We start from the raw sequence: 8,745 nt of genomic DNA on the forward strand, positions 1-8,745 counted from the left end.
TAAAAAGTATACATTTTTTGTATATTTATTTAAATTTTTAATACAATGTTGTGTATACATAGTTTCATCTATATTTTGTATATTTATTGTTTATATAATTTTCTTACATAAGAATACATGTGTTGTTTTTATGCAATTACACATAACTGTATGTTAGAAGTTAATTTATAAATATAAAAAGATGAACATACATTTTAAAATCATAGATCATTATTACTATTATTAGTCACCTATATTTATATGTTTTTATATTGATATATGTGGACATGTTTTTACTTTAAATCAGGGGTGCCCACACTTTATCTGCAGGCGAGCTACTTTTCAATTAACCAAGTCAAGGGGATCTACCTCATTCACATATATAATTTATATTTATTTTTCTATAATAGAGACGTTTTTGTTAACAAGTTAAAGGTGTTTAATGATAATACGAGCATGTTTAATTCCTTTCTTTCATGAAGACAAGAATATAAGTTGGTGTATTACCTGATTCTGATGACTTGCATTGATTGGAATCAGACAGTAGTGCTGATAATGTTTGCATTTTCAAATGGAGGAGAAATACCGCATGAAAGTGGTTGGTTTTTGGCATCTTATTTATCCAGCATCCATACTCCTTTTTATACACTTTACAAGAAATACATTGGCGGCAAACTCCTTAGCTTGCGAGCTTGTGCACGCTAGCTTTCTGAAACTCTTATTTTGTTAGCGCGGGCAGGATGAAGCAGCGCTTTTATTGTGAAGATAGGAACTGTGCAGAGAGTTTTGACGGCAGGTACGGCGCGAGAGTCTGTTGAAATAAAAAGTGTTTCTGTCAGGTTCAAACACTGATGACATCTCTTAAACAAGTCAAGAAGCAAAGAATCAAACACGAGAAAGAATTCAATTTGGCTCAGTGAGGAGAAAGGTGTACATCTGTACCCTTGGACAGTGTCATTACGCTCTGCCGAAAGATTGTACGCCTCCTCTTTTATTTGGACTTTCCCTGATTACATGGCAACAGCTGTTTTTAAAGGGACAGGGGTCATAAACATCCATCGCCTTTGATTACAAAACAGTTAAAAAGAAAAGGTCGTAAACAGTTGAAAAAAAAGGTTGCCTTGAGGGTAGTCTGGTCTTGCTTCTTCTCTGCTTTGTAGTTCTCGGGTCAAGACAAAATCTTTCTGTGGATTACAATACATCAAAGAAACAGAACACCTTCATGTTGCTTCCCATTCTACACAGTGGAGTTTTACAAGCCTTTTGCTTGGTAGAATCAAAGACAGCTTTTGTCTTCTCACCGGGAACTCATGGAAACACAAAGTTTTTTGATAACTTAGATACAATTATTCTGACAGTTTCTCGCCTTCCTGTTGCTCATTTTTTCTTAATAATGAGCTCGCAGCAGCCAGCGTCATCTCAGAAGACCCTCGGCTGCCGTGAATGTCAGTCTAGTGACGAAAGTGACGTCTTGGTGAATAATAATAATAATAATAGATTTTATTTGTAAAAGCACTTTACATTGAGCAAACAACCTCAAAATGCTACAGTGCATTAAAAAATAAAAATAAAAACTAGAGCAGCCTAATAGCTAGAACTAGCACACATGTATCTAAAAAAAGGCTTTTTTTAAAAAGAAAGGTTTTTAAGCCTTTTTTAAAAGCATCCACAGTCTGTGGTGCCCTCAGGTGGTCAGGGAGAGCGTTCCACAGACTGGGAGCGGCGGAGCAGAAAGATTGATGATCGCTAATTTTTAGGTCTATTTTTTAATGCCTGACTGACACACCCTCCGCGTTCGACCGGTAGCTCGCGATCAACGTAACGGGCACCCCTGCTTTAGATCAAGGGTGTCAAACATACGAACAGGTTTAATCCGGCCCCCAAAATGAGTTTGCAAAGTATACAAATCAGCTGCAATGTTTCTAACGAAAGAAACTGCTGTTCTAAGTAAGTCCACACACAATAGCAATTCCAGTGTAAGCCACGTCACACATCACACTGTTTAAGATGAGGTGTCAGCTGACTTCAAGCCCCTCTGGATTGCAAACAATCAGCTGCTCCTGCGCCATGGTTTTACCAGTACGTGGGAATAGATGTTCCTCCATGCGGCCCCTGAGGTATAAAGAGTTTGACGGCCCTGATCCAAGCTTGATGATTTTGGTCTTTGTCAGCAAAACCAACCCAATTCTCCACTTTTAGAATACGGTTTGTGTTTTTACAAATGTCCCAGTGACTTCTGGGTGTTGAAGATGAAAACAATCCATGATTGGGACTTCCGTTGTGGACTTCAGCCTAATATATGTCTTGTGTAGTCAAAAAGTTTGGACAAACGTAAGAAAGTGTTTCCAACTTTTGACTGCTACTTTATTGAAATATGAAATGGTGATACATTTTTATGATTTAAGATAGGATTTAGGATTTTATTTTGAAACGTTTAGCTGCACTTTCTTCCATGAGCAGCAGAGGGAGCAGTTTGCTTCATTTTGCACCTTCTTGCACACCTTGCTGATGCTGAACACGTGACCTGCACCACTGTAACTCCTTGAAGAACTTCCAAACTTTCTTTATTATCGGACATGTTTGCAGGTTACAATATGTGCCTTTCAACTGTAAATATATCAACAGGTGCAACTTCCTGCGGACCATGTTGTGCAATATTCCACATGTTTGAAGGTGTTCCACTGTAAATATATCAACATGAGCAACTTCCTGTGGACCATGTTGTGCAATATTCCACATACAAATCCCGTTTCCATGAGTTGGGAAATTGTGTTAGATGTAAATATAAACGGAATACAATGATTTGCAAATCATTTTCAACCCATATTCAATGGAATGCACTACAAAGACAAGATATTTGATGTTCAAACTCATAAACTTTATTTTTTTTTTGCAAATAATAATTAACTTAGAATTTCATGGCTGCAACACGTGCCAAAGTAGTTGGGAAAGGGCATGTTCACCAGTGTGTTACATGGCCTTTCCTTTTAACAACACTCAGTAAACGTTTGGGAACTGAGGAGACACATTTTTTAAGCTTCTCAGGTGGAATTATCTCCCATTCTTGCTTGATGTACAGCTTAAGTTGTTCAACAGTCCGGGGGTCTCCGTTGTGGTATTTTAGGCTTCATAATGCGCCACACATTTTCAATGGGAGACAGGTCTGGATTACAGGCAGGCCAGTCTAGTACCCGCACTCTTTTACTATGAAGCCACGTTGATGTAACACGTGGCTTGGCATTGTCTTGCTGAAATAAGCAGGGGCGTCCATGGTAACATTGCTTGGATGGCAACATATGTTGCTCCAAAACCTGTATGTACCTTTCAGCATTAATGGCGCCTTCACAGATGTGTAAGTTACCCATGTCTTGGGCATTAATACACCCCCATACCATCACAGATACTGGCTTTTCAACTTTGCGCCTATAACAATCCGGATGGTTCTTTTCCTCTTTGGTCCGGAGGACACGACGTCCACAGTTTCCAAAAACAATTTGAAATGTGGACTCGTCAGACCACAGAACACTTTTCCACTTTGTATCAGTCCATCTTAGATGAGCTCAGGCCCAGCGAAGCCGACAGCGTTTCTGGGTGTTGTTGATAAACGGTTTTCGCCTTGCATAGGAGAGTTTTAACTTGCACTTACAGATGTAGCGACCAACTGTAGTTACTGATAGTGGGTTTCTGAAGTGTTCCTGGGCCCGTGTGGTGATATCCTTTACACACTGATGTCGCTTGTTGATGCAGTACCGCCTGAGGGATAGAAGGTCACAGGCTTAGCTGCTTACGTGCAGTGATTTCTCCAGATTCTTTGAACCCTTTGATGATATTACGGACCGTAGATGGTGAAATCCCTAAATTCCTTGCAATAGCTGGTTGAGAAAGGTTTTTCTTAAACTGTTCAACAATTTGCGCACGCATTTGTTGACAAAGTGGTGACCCTCGCCCCATCCTTGTTTGTGAATGACTGAGCATTTCATGGAATCTACTTGTATACCCAATCATGGCACCCACCTGTTCCCATACCTGCCAACTACTCCGGTTTTCCCGTAATTAGTACGGTTTTCATCAACCTATTCCGGGTTACGGTTGCAGTGATAAAAAATACGTTTTTTCAATAATAATTTTTTTTTTTTTTTTTTTAAGTTTTATTCACGAAATCGCGTAACAACAATGACAATCGACACTACTTCCCGTAACTTACTATCGAGCCATTCCGAATGCCATGCGCGAGGCTATTTATAGCACCGCTGCCAAGCACGAGGCCATTGTTTCCAAACGAGCGAACGATCATGGAATCAGCCGGAGAAAAATCGCATACGAGTCTTAAACCGAAAAGAAAACTGCAGTCATTCCGTGAAGAATATTCAAAAGCCTATCCGGGAATAATTATCCGTTCCAAAAAGGGTGAAAACTACGCGAATTGCACCTTGTGCAGACAAGATTTTTTCGATCGGACACGGAGGAATTAGCAATGTAAAAGACCACGTTGGGACAAAAAAACACAAGTCTAATGCCGTTGCTAGCGATACAAGTGGAAAACTTTCAACGTTTTTCGTCACCCAAACAGATTCTTTGGATGTGATAAATGCCGAAGTTTTATTTACGGAGGCAATATTTGAGCAAACAAAAAGGTAATGACACCAATGTTATCTATTGGAATTGTTTAGTACTGTTATACTGTTAAAAGTGTTTATACTATTTATGCTTTCAAGTCCAAGTTGAAGAAATCTTGTTAAATGTTGACAGCATAACTACCAAAATACAGAAGTATGTCCTTAATATTTTTGCAGTGCTATTTCTGTTGAAAAGTTAAAATGATTACATTAGAGATGTGATGTGCCACTTTTCAAGTGTCTGATGGCTTAAATTAATTTTCATTAATTTTTCATATTTTGAATTCTTTTGAAAGGCTTACAAAAAAACTACATTTGAATTGTAATTCCATGCTATTGACAGGACTATTAATTTTAATGAAGTTAGCTTACCATGTTTACAGTATGATAATTGTGATAGAAATGTGAATTTTAGGCACAGAATATTTTTTACAATTGAACAAGGCAGTAAATTATACAAGCTTGGACAGAAAGTTAATAATGACACCAATTTTTTTTTAAATGGAATTGTTTAGTACTGTTTTACCATTTGTTTACTGTAAAAAGTGTTTATACTGTTTATACTTTCAATTAACAAATTGAAGTCTTGTGAAAGGTTGACAGCATTAACTGTCAAAATAATTTCAAATTATTGAAGTTAGCTTCCAGAATAAACATGTCAATCAACCCATATGATTTTTGCTGTAATATTTTTGTTTTGAAAAGTCACTGTGACTGATAGAAAAGTGATGGTTTTAGCAACATTTTAACCTGTCTGGATGCTAATAATCATTTTGCGTCGGGGGGCGAAGGAACCCCCCACCAGGACTTTGTCCTGGACCTACCAGGGCCTGCGGCCCCTGGACCTGGCTACTAGGTTTTTCTGATTTCAAAAGTTGGCAGGTATGTGTTCTCAATTTGCCTGTTCACCTGTGGGATGTTCCAAATAAGTGTTTGATGAGCATTCCTCAACTTTATCAGTATTTATTGCCACCTTTCCCAACTTCTTTGTCACGTGTTGCTGGCATCAAATTCTAAAGTTAATGATTATTTGCAAAAAAAAAAAAAAGTTTATCAGTTTGAACATCAAATATGTTGTCTTTGTAGCATATTCAACTGAATATGGGTTGAAAATTATTTGCAAATCATTGTATTCCGTTTATATTTACATCTAACACAATTTCCCAACTCATATGGAAACGGGGTTTGTATGTCCAACCTTCTGCATGAAGTGCTTCTGAATGATCTCTCGCAGGGTGTCCAACCTTTTTCCACTTGGGGCCGCACACTGAAAAGTCATTTTCAAAATTTTTATTTCTAAAAAACATTTAATATCAATTCCATTAGAGCTTCCCTCTATTTGGGTGAATGTTAAAGGTCCCAGGGACCCACAAGGGTCTTTAGTCAATAAAATGTTAAAATAAGTCTTTTTTTCCCCTTTTTTTTCATTCAATACTTAAAGGTGCCGTTGGCAACTTCCTCACAGTTACATTTTTGAACCAAAAACTGTAACAAGAACACCACCGGCTAGCTTATGTTAGCATTAGTGCTGTGACACAACAGTGTCTATATCTATCCAATTACAAAGTTGATGTAATTATATATTATACCAATTTGCAGTCATGTTGTTTGTGCATGTGTTACTTACGTCATTACGTAAGCAATGAAAGTGCTTCTGTGTAAATGTTGCACACAGCCCATTAAATTATCTATACATATTTCAAGGATCTTTTTGCAACATTTACATTATAGTATAGATCAACTTCAAATCTAGCCATTTATAAAAAGTTAGATTTTTAAAAATGTTTAATGCCATTTTTTGTCAAAAAAAACCCTGTTTTTTATGGCAAAAACACAAAATATGCAATATTTTCGCTCCCAACAATGTTGAAAGTGGAGTGTTTGATGTGAAGTAATTTTATCCTTAAATACTTCATAATTTTGCTTTTGGTTCATTATTATTTTTTGAGCAATTACAGTTTAAAAAATCCGACTAGAGGTCTCAGGTATCCAAAAGGCCCCCACTCATAAAAGGGTTAAACACAAGTCTTATAAGTAGAGATGTCCGATAATGGCTTTTTTGCCGATATCCAATATTGTCCAACTCTTAATTACCGATTCCGATATCAACCGATACCGATATATACAGTAGGGATGTCCCGATCCGATATTTGGATCGGATGGGCGTCCGATATTTGCCAAAAAATGCGTATCGGCAAGCCATGGGAAAATGCCGATCCAGATCCAGTTTAAAAAAAACCTCTGGTCCGTGTTTTCCAACGCACCGATTTAAATAATACATTCCACTTTTCTGCTGCTCCCTAATTTCCGTTCCGCATTTTCCAGCACACCTTCAACACATCCACAGGATTCTCACGCAGTTGCTTTTAGCTGCTGGCATTACACGACAGGCTCTTCTCACTCTTTTCTGTGTCTCCCTCTCACAGACAGCAAGCGCACCTTCTTACATACGTCACATACTGTCACGTCATACGTCACATACTGTCACGTCATACGTCACATACGTATACGTCCTCCCCGAGCAGAGAGGTAGCAGCATGGCTAATGTTAGCTGTGATGCTAGCGCAGCCATGTGACCAACGTTCTCTCTAAGGTGCGCGCTTGTGCAATTGCAAACTGCTCAAGCGTCCACTGCGCATAGCAATTATATGCCACGCACAAAATCAAATAAAAAAAATAAGCGCATAACAATTTTCGACACACGGACACGACAGAGAAAACAGTTTTCGTCATCATTGTTCAAATATTGTAATGTCTGTCGAGACGCTTATCTCCATTCGGTGCCACACGCCCACACCATCAAAATGCCGAGGCAAAAATTTCCACATCAACACCGTATGAAAAAATTAGTGATTTTTTTAGTTGTGATTTCCTTCTCTGCATGAAAGTTTAAAAGTAGCATATATTAATGCAGTATGAAGAAGAATGTTTTAATGTAGACATGCAAGCCTTGAAAGAAAATTTTGAAAATCAAGACTACATTTCCTGCAAATGAGTGCATTTCTACCCTATATTTTAACTTTAGATTTATTCTCATATCAAACTCTTTTGGCTGTCTTTTTGACACTTACATCCGGCGCCCCCCTCCACACCCCGGATTATAAATAATTCAATGTGATTATCTTGTGTGACGACTGTATTATGATGATAGTATATATCTGATAGTATATATCTGTATCATGAATCAATTTAAGTGGACCCCGACTTAAACAAGTTGAAAAACGTATTCGGGTGTTACCATTTAGTGGTCAATTGTACGGAATATGTACTTCACTGTGCAACCTACTAATAAAAGTCTCAATCAATCAATCAAAACACATAGAATCATCATACTGCTGTGATTATATGCATCAAGTGTTCATTCAAGGCTAAGGCAAAATATCGAGATATATATCGTGTATCGCAATATGGCCTTAAAATATCGCAATATTAAAAAAAGGCCATATCGCCCAGCCCTAGTTTCAATGATGCCATTTCTGTTTGTCATGTATAATTTTGTCTATTTTGTGTTTATCCTTGAATAAACAGGTCAGTTTCTTGTTACCAACCATTGTGTATTATTCAAACTCCCCTAATTCAGCTGGCTAGTTGTTATCAAGAGTACTAAGACCCTTTTCAACATGATTCTGACAACTAAGTAGGCTAAATACGGACGGCGTGGCGCAGTGGAAGAGTGGCTGTGCGCAACCCGAGGGTCCCTGGTTCAATCCCCACCTCGTCATGTCCGTTGTGTCCTGAGCAAGACACTTCACCCTTGCTCCTGATGGGTGTTGGTTAGCGCCTTGCATGGCAGCTCCCTCCATCAGTGTGTGAATGTGTGTGTGAATGGGTAAATGTGGAAGTAGTGTCAAAGCGCTTTGAGTACCTTGAAGGTAGAAAAGCGCTATACAAGTACAACCCATTTATCATTTATCATTTAAATAACTTTAAACTTTAATACATGCTCGGATAGGCCAGTATCGGTCAGTATCGGTATCGGATCGGAAGTGCAAAAACAATATCGGTATCGGATCGGAAGTGCAAAAACCTGGATCGGGACATCCCTAATATACAGTAGTGGAATGAACACATTTTTATGCCTAATTTTGTTGTGATGCCGCGCTGGATGCATTAAACAATGTAACAAGGTTTTCCAAAATAAATCAACTCA

Source organism: Nerophis lumbriciformis, linkage group LG21 (genome assembly GCF_033978685.3).
Source record: "Nerophis lumbriciformis linkage group LG21, RoL_Nlum_v2.1, whole genome shotgun sequence".
NCBI lineage: Eukaryota > Metazoa > Chordata > Actinopteri > Syngnathiformes > Syngnathidae > Nerophis > Nerophis lumbriciformis.